This window comes from Arachis hypogaea, chromosome 15, assembly GCF_003086295.3.
Source record: "Arachis hypogaea cultivar Tifrunner chromosome 15, arahy.Tifrunner.gnm2.J5K5, whole genome shotgun sequence".
Lineage (NCBI taxonomy): Eukaryota > Viridiplantae > Streptophyta > Magnoliopsida > Fabales > Fabaceae > Arachis > Arachis hypogaea.
In genome coordinates, this window is record NC_092050.1 from 140767687 (window position 1) to 140779406 (window position 11720).

Consider the following 11720-nt stretch of genomic DNA (forward strand, 5'->3'; position numbering starts at 1 on the left):
TAATAAATGGAGTTTCAATCCGTGGATGATTAGTTCTCAACCTATCGAGTTGGAAAATACAGTGAAAGAAAATAGTATTTGTCTTGAAAGTAGAACAATTCTAATTGATGATAGCAATACTTACGAAGATTTGCCTTTGTTAAAATTTAACTATGACAGTTTTATTTATTGGTATCATATTTATTCAGGAAGTCAAACAATATGATCAACGTTATTACCGGTTAAAATTTTATATTTTATTACATGATTTTCAAGCTTCTAAACTTATAAACTTATGTCATTACAAAAGCTATTAGATTGATTAATATTTTTTGGCAATATTACCAAAACACCGTAGTTGAGTATATTAATTTGTGTAAAAAGAAACTATAATAACTTTTGTTATTCAATATATAATTTATTCTATTGAAAAATGAATTATTATTCTTAAATTGGAATATATTTTTTCTCCATTTTTATATCATTTTATTTGATAATAATTGCCATTAAAAAAAAATGAATAACTACACTATTTAATAACATAATATACAAAATAATTTTTTATTTTAAAATTAATTCTAGTTAGTGAAAAAAATTCAAAATATTTTCTTACACGAATATTAAAATGTATGAACTGTCGTGATGTCACTAATAACATAAATACAAATCATACAATATAAACAAATGTATAAAAGTAGAAATAAAATCTTCAAACTCAATCAATATAACAATAAATAAAAATTTTGTTATTTATCTACTAAATGCGGTAGTAAATACTGGACAAAATAAAATTATATTTTTATAAATATATTTACAGATAACTAAAAAATTAAAAACAAACACACTAAACAATATAGAGCATAAATGGTAAAATTTAACCTAAAAAAGTCACTTAAATTTAAAAAGAATATGCATGTGATGAATTATAATAAATTTATATATGAGGAGTAAAAATAAAATAAAAAAATTAAAAATAAAATAAAGAGAACAATTAAAAGAAGTAAAAATTAAATAAATTTAAAAAATTGTACCCTAAACATAAGAGAGAGAAAGAAAGAGAGAAAAGAGAAAGAATGAGTAAAAAACACATTATGATTACGTATAAATAAATGACATTGAAAAAAATAAACTAATTAAATTAATTCATGTATTTCGTTATCATATTTATTATTTACTAAAATAATTTGATATTTATTCTAATCAAATCAAATCAAATAATTAATATAATTAACTAAATTAATTAATTAATATAATTAATTGTAAGATTTGAATGTCTAATCAAATTAATTAATTGATATTATTAATTAGTTATAATTGATTTGCTTTACAGAATTAAAAGAAATAAATCAAAAAATACTCTCAGAAGTATGTCATGACAACTCCATCATTAAGTGTAGAAATTTAATTTTTATATAATAAAATAGATTTTCATAAATAAATATCTACATAATTAGTTAACAGTACCATAAATTTCTAAAAATAACTAGCAATAATTACAATTCTAAATTAAACCTTAAATAATGACTTTTCGATTAGCAATGTATTGGATAATAATAGAGTAGAATTTAGATTCTATCCTAATTCTATCTGCATGTTTAAATTATTTTTAAAATTCAATTCTATTAGATTTGCGAGTTAAGAATCTTTGAATTCTAATCGTACTTATATCTTAAAGTTCTTTATCTAACTCTATCCGCAATAAATTATTTTTTTAATCAAACATAATATTTAATTATTTCTTAATTCATAAACACACTAATTTAGTATCTTATTTTTTGTGTATATTATTATATCGAATATAAATAAAATAAATTTAGAGTCAATGCATCAAATATTAGTATATCAGTACAGACAAATATTAGTACACTTTAAAAAAAATAGTGTAGTGCTCTGTAAATTTAACTTGCTGTTAAAAGTAAACAAAAAAAAAAAGAAAAAAACAAATAAATAAATAATAAAATATCATAAACTCTAAATCTAACACTTTAAAACGTAAACCTTATAAAATTATAATTGATATGATCGTTATAAATCGGTCATATGTTATAATTCGGCCAAAAATATTATAGATTGATTATCAATAATGATCATTAAAGCACATATCAAAATGCTCAAATGCGTTATTACTTTCCGTTAATGGTAAAATTATTCGAAAATTCAACGAGATGAACGCAGATTGGATAAGATCGGATATAGCCAAAATTTCGATCCGATCTGCACTAAAATCATCGGATCTAATATCCGCAGTTTTTAAGTTTGGATTCGATCTGATCCGTACATTTACGAACTGGGTCAGATCGGATATATTCGCAAAACACAAAAATATTTTTAAAAAATTATTTTTATTGGAAAGCCTATTATTCACTTATTGACTTGAATATCAGAGTGCTTTTTACAAATATCCACTCCCTTATTCTTTTATTACCGACGTATAATTTATTTCGACGAAAAGCTTGCAGAAACTTATCGACAAACGAACTATATAACCACCAACCTCCACAAAAATAATAATAATTATAACCCTAAACTTAAACACAAATCTTATACTCTTAAATCTTAAACAATATAAGTTAAAGCTTACCCCTTAGTGTGCAATAGCTTTTTTCTGTTTATCAAAAAGCAAAAAAAAAAAAATTACATTTTCAAAAAATCAAGATGACCCTCATTTTTTTGTTTAATGAAATTAAGTTCTTAGATAAAAAAAAATTAATAAAAGTTATTTTTAGCATAATTATTAAATCCAGTTTGATTTTGTTAGTCAAATTGGTAAATTCAGTTTGACTTAGTTGATTGAATTAAAAATTTGGTCATCAATCCGTATTGGGTCGTTAAAAATAATAACAACATCTTCTATTGCAACTTAATTTTTCAACAACAACAATAACAATAACAATAACAATATTAATATTTGAATAAAAAAAATCTTTCAAATTTGGGATCATTTTTATGTTATCTATAAGTTAATTTGATTAGTATTTAATTATTATTGAGACTCTAATACTTTTGCACATTCAATTAGCATTAAATAAGTGTTTTAATTTAAAGAACTCTAATTTTATATCAACTTGACAATGAACATATAGTGTTTTTGTCAAATTAAATACATGAAGTGTTGCTTATAAAATCATTGAAAATTAAATTTCTATAGAAAAAATAATAAACGAAATAGAGAATATAATTAGCATAAGAAAAATAAAAAAGGAAGATATCTTGAAACATGCATTTAATTATAATAACAATGCCTAACATTTATCCATAAAACTCAAAATTTAAGAGATAAATTTCACTTTATTCTATCTCTATTTTTAGATAAATTAAAAAAAATTGTAGACACTAAAAAATCCACCTAATAACAATGAGTTTATGTGCCGAAGAAAGAAAGGAAAAAAAAAACAACAAATGAAAGCTAAAAAAAGATAAAGCACTATAGTTTTAATAATTATAAACAATCATATTAAGTGTATATTAAAATCATCTTTTAAAATTAGTTATTAATATAATATATATTTAAAATAAATTAAATAATATATATAAATATATAATAACTAATTTTAGTTTATAAATAATATTTGTTGTTTATTAATCTAGATTTCACGCTCTAATTGGATTAGAATTTAGATTTGTTTTGGTAATTAAATACTAAAATATATGATCATATAATATAACCCATAATAATAATAATAATAATAATAATAATAATAATAATAATAATAATAATAATAATAATAATAATACCCAAAGAAAAAAAAGTTCAGCATAGTAATAGCTAGTGTAACTGATGAGTGATGAATATAATTTGGCTAAGAGATCAGCCAATTAAGCAAGTTATTGAAGAGTTAATAAGCCATCACATTCTCTTGCCTTGCTTTGAGAAAAACAATTACGTGTCCTTTGAACATTAAAAAAGAAAGAATCTTTGTATCTCTATACCATATAACATCTGTATCTTATAATTCTCCTTCAAAGATTTTTACCGGTCTCACGAATTAAATGTTTATATCTGTTCTTTGTGCTGCATGCTTTCCTTGTGCACTAAATTATATTATTCCTTGTTATTTCATATGTTAAATTGTTAATTATTAATTATATAATAAAATTGTACAATAATTTTTTAGATATTATTTTAATTTTATATTCTCTTATATTTAAATTAATCATATTTTTTATTATCAATAATTATTAATATAAATATTATTAAATATGTATAATAAAAAATATTAAATATTTTTATTAATTACAATAAAATTATTTTTTATGATTATATGATATTTATTAATATTATTTTTTAATAAATACATATAGTATATAACAATATAATAAATATAAAATACTTTAATATAAAAATAAAATTAAAAGGTCTTTATCATGAAAAAATACAAGAATTTTATATATTTATATAATAATAAACGGATTATAACTTGTTGATTATAATTTGATGAAGGTCAATTATTTTTAAAATATTAGTTAATATGTGTATTTTAAATTTTAACTTTAAGTTTTTGACTATTTTATATTTTTTATTTACATAGGATTGGTTTTACCGGTTCAACCAGTAACTCATCGACTGAACTAATAAACCAGTGAACTAATAGTCTGGGCGGTTCGATCAGTTCGACAACTATAGTTGGTTGGTTAGATTAAGACACGATAATTGTATTTTCAATTAAAGACTACTACAAGGTGTTGGGATATGATAGATAATATTGTGGAGTGTTAGTGACTAGCTCTTAAAAGACCTCTAAAAACTGGGTTGAGAGCTTTTTTCCATGATGCTAAGTTGCTGAAAATGTGTTTCCATGCAAACAATAACCAAGGGATTGTGCACGTCTACTTTAAACATGGAGTGTCCTAACTAGAATTTGATAAGGAGTTTTCAAACTTATGTGAAATTTTTCCCAGTCCCATGTCCATTCCCACCCCAAATTCAACTGACAAAGAGAATGATCAACCAATATCTAAGCCAATAATATGTAGCCAATCCAAGAAGGCCTCACCAAGTAAGAAGAATTTCATAAACCCAAACACAATCAACCCTCCCCCTCCCACAACAAAATTCATTGTGAGTTCAATATCAATAGTCCCATCTCTAATGCAACCATAGAACCAAATGATAAGACTATTGCAAATACCAAACCCCCATCCAATGCATCAGTTAAATCCCCAACAAAATTAACAACTACCAATCAAGCCAAACTTATCTCATGGTTGACCAATCAATACAGCAGTTGATTTGGAAAAGAGAATCTGTATTTACAAATTCTAACAGATAACAGATTCAGCTTTTATTAATATTTGTATTTTTTTTACTTGTTCAAATTACTCTATAAATGTCACTAACCAATCTTTACAATTGTAGGTATGCCATGTATGTTCATGCATGTGCTGCACTGTCAAGAGAAAACAAAAATCCTGAAGACTATTGTCATAAATGACTAATTATGGACTCTTACAGGGCTATATACTTACACTCTTTGAATCCAATTCTAAGAAAAGCATTATAGGAGAAATCTAAATATCTTAATCCTCTTGCTTCTAAGGTAAAGAAAAAGTTAGAAATTTTGAAAGAAAAAAGGAGAAGAAAAGTTGCTAATAAAGAACCTTCAGGTAGTAAAAAATAAAAGAGTGCAACTAAGTTGAATAGAAAATACAAGGAGCTCACTTGCACCTATTGTGGGACAAAAAACAGACTAAAAAGAGTTGCAGTCATAAAAAGGTTGATGATAAAGCAAGTGTTGAAGCTGCTGCAATTGCAGCATTAATTGTTGCTAACAATGCTGCAAATACTGGTGATGTTGCCAATGCTGTTCCCTGATGGCCGCATAATGGTGCTACTGCTAACAATATTGGAAATGATGCTACTAACGTCCCTGAATATGATGCTGCAAATAATACTGAAAATGATACTGCAGCTTCAGAGGTTGAACTCATTCAACCCAATTATTCACAACCAATGATTAATGAAGATGTATGAGTTCCTAACTTATTTTCAAAGCAATAAATAATGAATTGTAGTAATAGAGAAAAAAAAAATAAAAGAGAGAGAAGCACGTGTGGCCCCCACTTAAATATTATTTTTCTCTTCCTGAACTCTCGAGAGCTCTCTATCCCTCTCTATCTCTCATTTTTTTTTTCATTCTTTCATAAAAGAACAAAAAATCAAACCCTCTCCTTTCTTTTATCTCCTCTTCTATTCTATCTTCTGTATTTCAAAATATTTATTTTAATCACAATACACTAGATTTCATTTATCCTTATATTTTATCTCTTTTTTAATATATCATTTATATTCAAAAAAAAAAATTATTTTTCATAACCCCAAATCAAGGAGTCCATCTTAATGAGTGAAGAAAGCATTTAAATTTTGAGTTTCGATTATTATTGAGACTTCAAGGTAACTCTTTGACTCAATATTTAACTATATCTTTAATTTTTGTCATTCCTATATTTATGCTTTTATGGGTATGCTAAATCCGAATTAGGGTTATTAGAGTTAGGGAATTTGGGGCTTTTGTCAAAGTGAGTAAAAATTATGTTAATTGACACCATTAGTAGCTCACAAATATCATTATTGTCATATTTCTAGAGTTGTAGAGTTATTAAACATCATTTGGTAGCTCGTTGACGCGCTCAGAGTTGCTTTCGGTTCCTTGAAATCAAGTGGTGAGTGGATATTATGTCTATAATTATTTTTAGGTATATCATTATGAATATTTAAATTGAATCATTATTTTTAGCATTTAAAAATATTTGATTGTTGTGATTTTTGAATAATTGGAATGGATATCGATTTCCGAAAAACTCATAATTTTATAAAGATACATACGGGACGATATTTATATATTTTATAAAGCATACATATTTTTTTATTTGTATTTGTTAAACTTTAATTAAATTTTTAATATGCATATATATATATATATATATATATCCTATTTTTATGAAATTTAGTAATATGTTACAGATATTAGAAATGGTTATATTGATTTGGTTTGAATTAGTTTGAGAGACTCTGACTAGAAAATCATAGTTAACAGCGGTTATGAGTTATGACGTTAACCTAGATGCATCTGGCTCAGACCTTAGCTAGCAGGGGCATTGCTAGCCTAACGTGTAGGCCACACGTTGGATCTGTTATACTGTACGGACACACTAGAGGAAAAAACTACCCTTAGAGATGGAGCCGTCCTAAGTATGTAATATTCGATTTGATTTGACTTGTGGAATGAGAACTCCCATTTCAGTTCATTTCGCTTAATTATTTATCTATTTATTTGCATAATTAATTAATATGAATTCCTCATCTTTGGAAAGAAATATAATTTTCATGGTAAAACTTGTATTGTCTCATGTGGGTTATAGATGTAATGTTTGCTCACTGAGTTGCAAAACTTACCCTATTATATTCCCATATTTTTCAGATGCAAGTATTATTCCAGGTTTCATTCCATCTGTCCCTCAGTAGTTCTTAGTCATTTTGGTAATCCCTTCTTCTTTCCAAGGGTTAAGTAATTATGTAATGGAACCTTTGCTCAAAATCTATATTATGTCAATGCTCCATATATCACAGATAGGGTCCACATGTGGGTTATGTTATTTTAAATCTCGAACTGTTTAGATAGTAATTATGATTTGGTTATGTAAGACTTATGAATTTAACTATATACTTTAGTTATCAACTTAATATATATGATACGCCTTTTGATATGTTTGATTTGCGAACATAATTAGAATGTGTTGTTGCTGTTGTTGTCTCTGAAAATGGATGTTTATTATTGATGCACGAAGATAATATTCATGTTGGTAAAGTTCTAGGAATAGAGGAGACTCTATCCATTTTTCTAAAGACTTGGTCGATTGGCTTGTTGAGGGACTTGTCTCTTGAGTGCCAGTCATGATCTGGTTCGAGTCATGACATGAATCTTGCTTATACATGTTTCTAGTAGAACTAACAAACTATCTTGCAGGTTCCTCCTTCTGTTTCATTCTAATTTACCAGGCCAAAGAAATTATCTCCTAAAAAAAGAGCAACTCAACCCCCTACTTCTGCAAATATGGACCTAATGCCGGGAGCAGGTTCTGGGATATTAGAAAGATTGACAGGGTTCATGAAGTTTATTCTCACCCCAAAATTCATACCTTTAAGAAAAAGAATTGAAATACTTTATGTTTTGTAATACTTCTGTTGAATTTGAGTTCATTTTGATGAGTGTGTTTGAAATAGGTTTATGCGTAAGTCACATTTAGGATACATTAATCTATTTAAAATGTTTAAGTTTGGATTTGATTAGATGGTCCTGTTTTGAAGGGTTTCAATAATTTTGTGTAATAATAATATATAATAGACATCAATGTTGGTGGATGTTATAATAACAGGTGGTGTTTTTATTTGCAGTTTGATAATTGCACATTGCAAAAAATCATCATATAAACTTATCAACTGCATTTATGTCAAATTGATTTCTATAATCAATAACAATTTCAGATACTATTTTTCTATAACTAAGTCATAATCAATACACACAACCACAATCAGAAACACAAATAAGTTTAAAACACAGTTTCATATTTTTAAAATCCTAAAATCAGCTTCCAAATCTTTAATTCTTTAACTTAAGTTTATCTTTCAATGGTCCACTTCTCTTGCAGGTTCAACTCTGCTAACAATAGCTTCATCTTTGTCATTTATCCACACGAAAAGATCATACTATCTCTTCCCGTAGTCTGCCACACACCTAGGGCCCACTACAAAAAATTCTGGTTAAAACGGCGGTTTTTTTGGGTATTTACGGCGGTTTGAACCGCCATTATTACCAAGAACGGCGGTTTTAGGAAGCGACGTAATTCTGGGCGCCATTCTGGTTATTACGGCGGTTTTCTAAAAACCGCCATAATTCCCTGGGTTAAAACGGCGGTTTTTGAATAGGTTAAAACGGCGGTTCAAATCGCCGTTATTTCCAGGGTTAAAATGGCAGTTTTGGAATAGGTTAAAACGGCGGTTTGAACCGCCATTATTACCCTGACAAAGTGGCATTTTGGTTGGTTAAAACGGCGGTTCAAACCGCCGTTATTTCCAGGGTTAAAATGGCAGTTCTTGGATAGGTTAAAACGGCGGTTTAAACCGCCATTATTACCCTTACAGAGTGGCATTTTGGTTGGTTAAAACGGCATTTTTGAACCGCCATTTTTACCCTGACAGTAACATTTTGATTGGTTAAAATGGCATTTTTAAACCGCCGTTTTACCCTTATAGTGACATTTTTTATCCTTTAAAAAAATAATTTTTACCATCATTTTTATCGCGTTAAATAAATAATTGTGATTAAAATTTACAATAACAAAAAATCATAATCAATAAATGAAATATTATATAACTCAAACAAAATATTAATATAATATATAATTTTTTATTATTGAAAATCAAAAGTAATAACTCCTATACAAAACCTTGTCTTACTAAACTTACCAAAATACAAACATTGCAATAAACACTAATCAGTCAAAATCTACCATCCAGTTCCCTAAACTATGTTAATATCTAATAATGTATTTAAATCATCTAATAAGTGCTGTTTTTACTACTTAGAATATGAATATACAAGACAACTTAGCTAAGTGATGATGAATAGCTTAATATTTCAAAAAAAAAAAAAAAAAAGAAAAAAAAAACATACTTCCTCCTTGGAGAATGTTGTAAAGCTTGGCCTCATAAAGCAATTGAGGATGCTTCGTTTTAGTGTTCTCCTGCAACAACACCAAACCAAATCCCACCAAGAGAAAGTTAAGCAGCATGAAAATACAAAAATTGCAAAGCTTTAACCACCAGAATTGCAACAAACAACGATTAGCTCAAAGCAACAACCGTTAAAAAAAAAAACACCATGTGCAACAATCAGATACGCACACAAAGGTCTAGCAGCTAAAATTATTTAGAAAAATAAAACGATTGAGCTAATTAATTTTGGACAAATGATGCAGATTAATCAGATTAGATCTCAAACTAAATAAAATTAGAAGCAAAAAAAACAACAACACAATAGAAAATGCAGCAGTAACAAGCTAACAACAACAACATCACAAAATATCAATGAAAGTTAAAATACACAATAATAAAAACAGAACCAGCATTCTTTGTTTCTTCCTACTAGAGTATGAAGTAGATCTAAAAGAACGAAGAGTAGAAGTGATAGAGATGTCAAAACCAAATAGTGGAAGCTTTTTGAAGGTAGCAACAACGGTGTTGCTTGCCACGGCGAGGAGATGAGCCAGATTGAAAACCAGATCGAAGAAGATAGCGACAACCGTGTTGCTTGTGATGGCGCAGAGATGAATGATGGCGATGAGATGAGCGGCGACAAATCTTCATATCGAAGCCAAATCATAGAAGCTCATTGAAGGAGGAGAACGCGCCGCCAGAGGAGAACGCACCGCCAGAGGAGATCGTCGCTGGAGGTCGCTGGAGAGATCGTTTCAGTTCACAACACATACTCTCGTCGGAGGAGAACGCCAAGAAAATCATCGCTGGAGCAGATCGTCGTCGGAGCAATCGCTGGTGCAGATCATCGCCGGAGCAGAGCACAAATCGTCGTTTTCGGGTTTGACAATGGTGGCAACGCGCGTTAGGGTTTTCCTTCTCGGGGGACATATTCGATTTAAGATATTTGGGTTTCCAAGCCTGATGGGTTTTCCTTCATTTAGGCCCTTTTTAATTTTAGCAATGTGTTCCGATAATGGCGGTTTTAACCGCCAAAATCACCAATGCTGCCATTTTATGCTAATTAATTATGACAGCATCATAAAATGCCATAATACTTGAATATTATGGCGGTTTTTTAAAACTGCCTTAATTTAAATGCCATTTTAAACCTTTTTTTGTAGTGGGGAAAAAAACAAAATAATTTAAATTGGAAGGTTTCAGTAAGCTCTCAAAATTCAACAACTCATTGTAGTTTGGACAACCAAAATAAGGTCTCTCAAGATTGAGGTTTGTACCAGACCAACAAAAAACATGGCATATCCCATATTCACACCATTGAAGAAGCTTTCCTGTTCTGCTACAATTAGTGGTCCTCACCCACATTTTATGTGAACATGATCTAGTAGAGCTCCCAAAACCTTGACTGCTACTCCTAATCATCTCTGCGATCACGACGATGAATTATCAAATTAGGATATTTGGGGCTTTGTCTAGAGTTTCATTTAAATTGTAAGGGCCATATTGAATCTTCGAATTTCATCTGCATTTCATTTAACCGTTATCCAACTCACTCATCACTTCAGCAGCAACGTCATATCCAATGTGTCAGTAAATTTATCAGATAAGTATTTTGGTGACGAAGATTATCGTAGAGACAACCAGAATCCATTATTGCTAATTTGAAAATTCTGATTAGGGCCAATAAAATTGTAGAAAATAAATTGAGTTATTAGACCAAATTTCATAAGCTAAATTGAGATTTAACTTCTAATCTTACATAAATTTGCACTCATACATTTTGTAATTCTCAAATCACAATACAATCACCCAAAAATAATTTCAAATTTGTTTTTGTCTCTTCCAAATTACGATGCAACCGCTAAAGAAACCATTTTCAATATCTTTTTGTTTTTGAATTCACCATAGCATATATAATATTGGAAGGGTAGTTCTGACTTACAAAAATAATTTTGGATAATATATTATTGTATTAGGAGATTTTTTAATTTTTAGAGTGTTTCTTATAATTTATACTCTCTATCCTTTG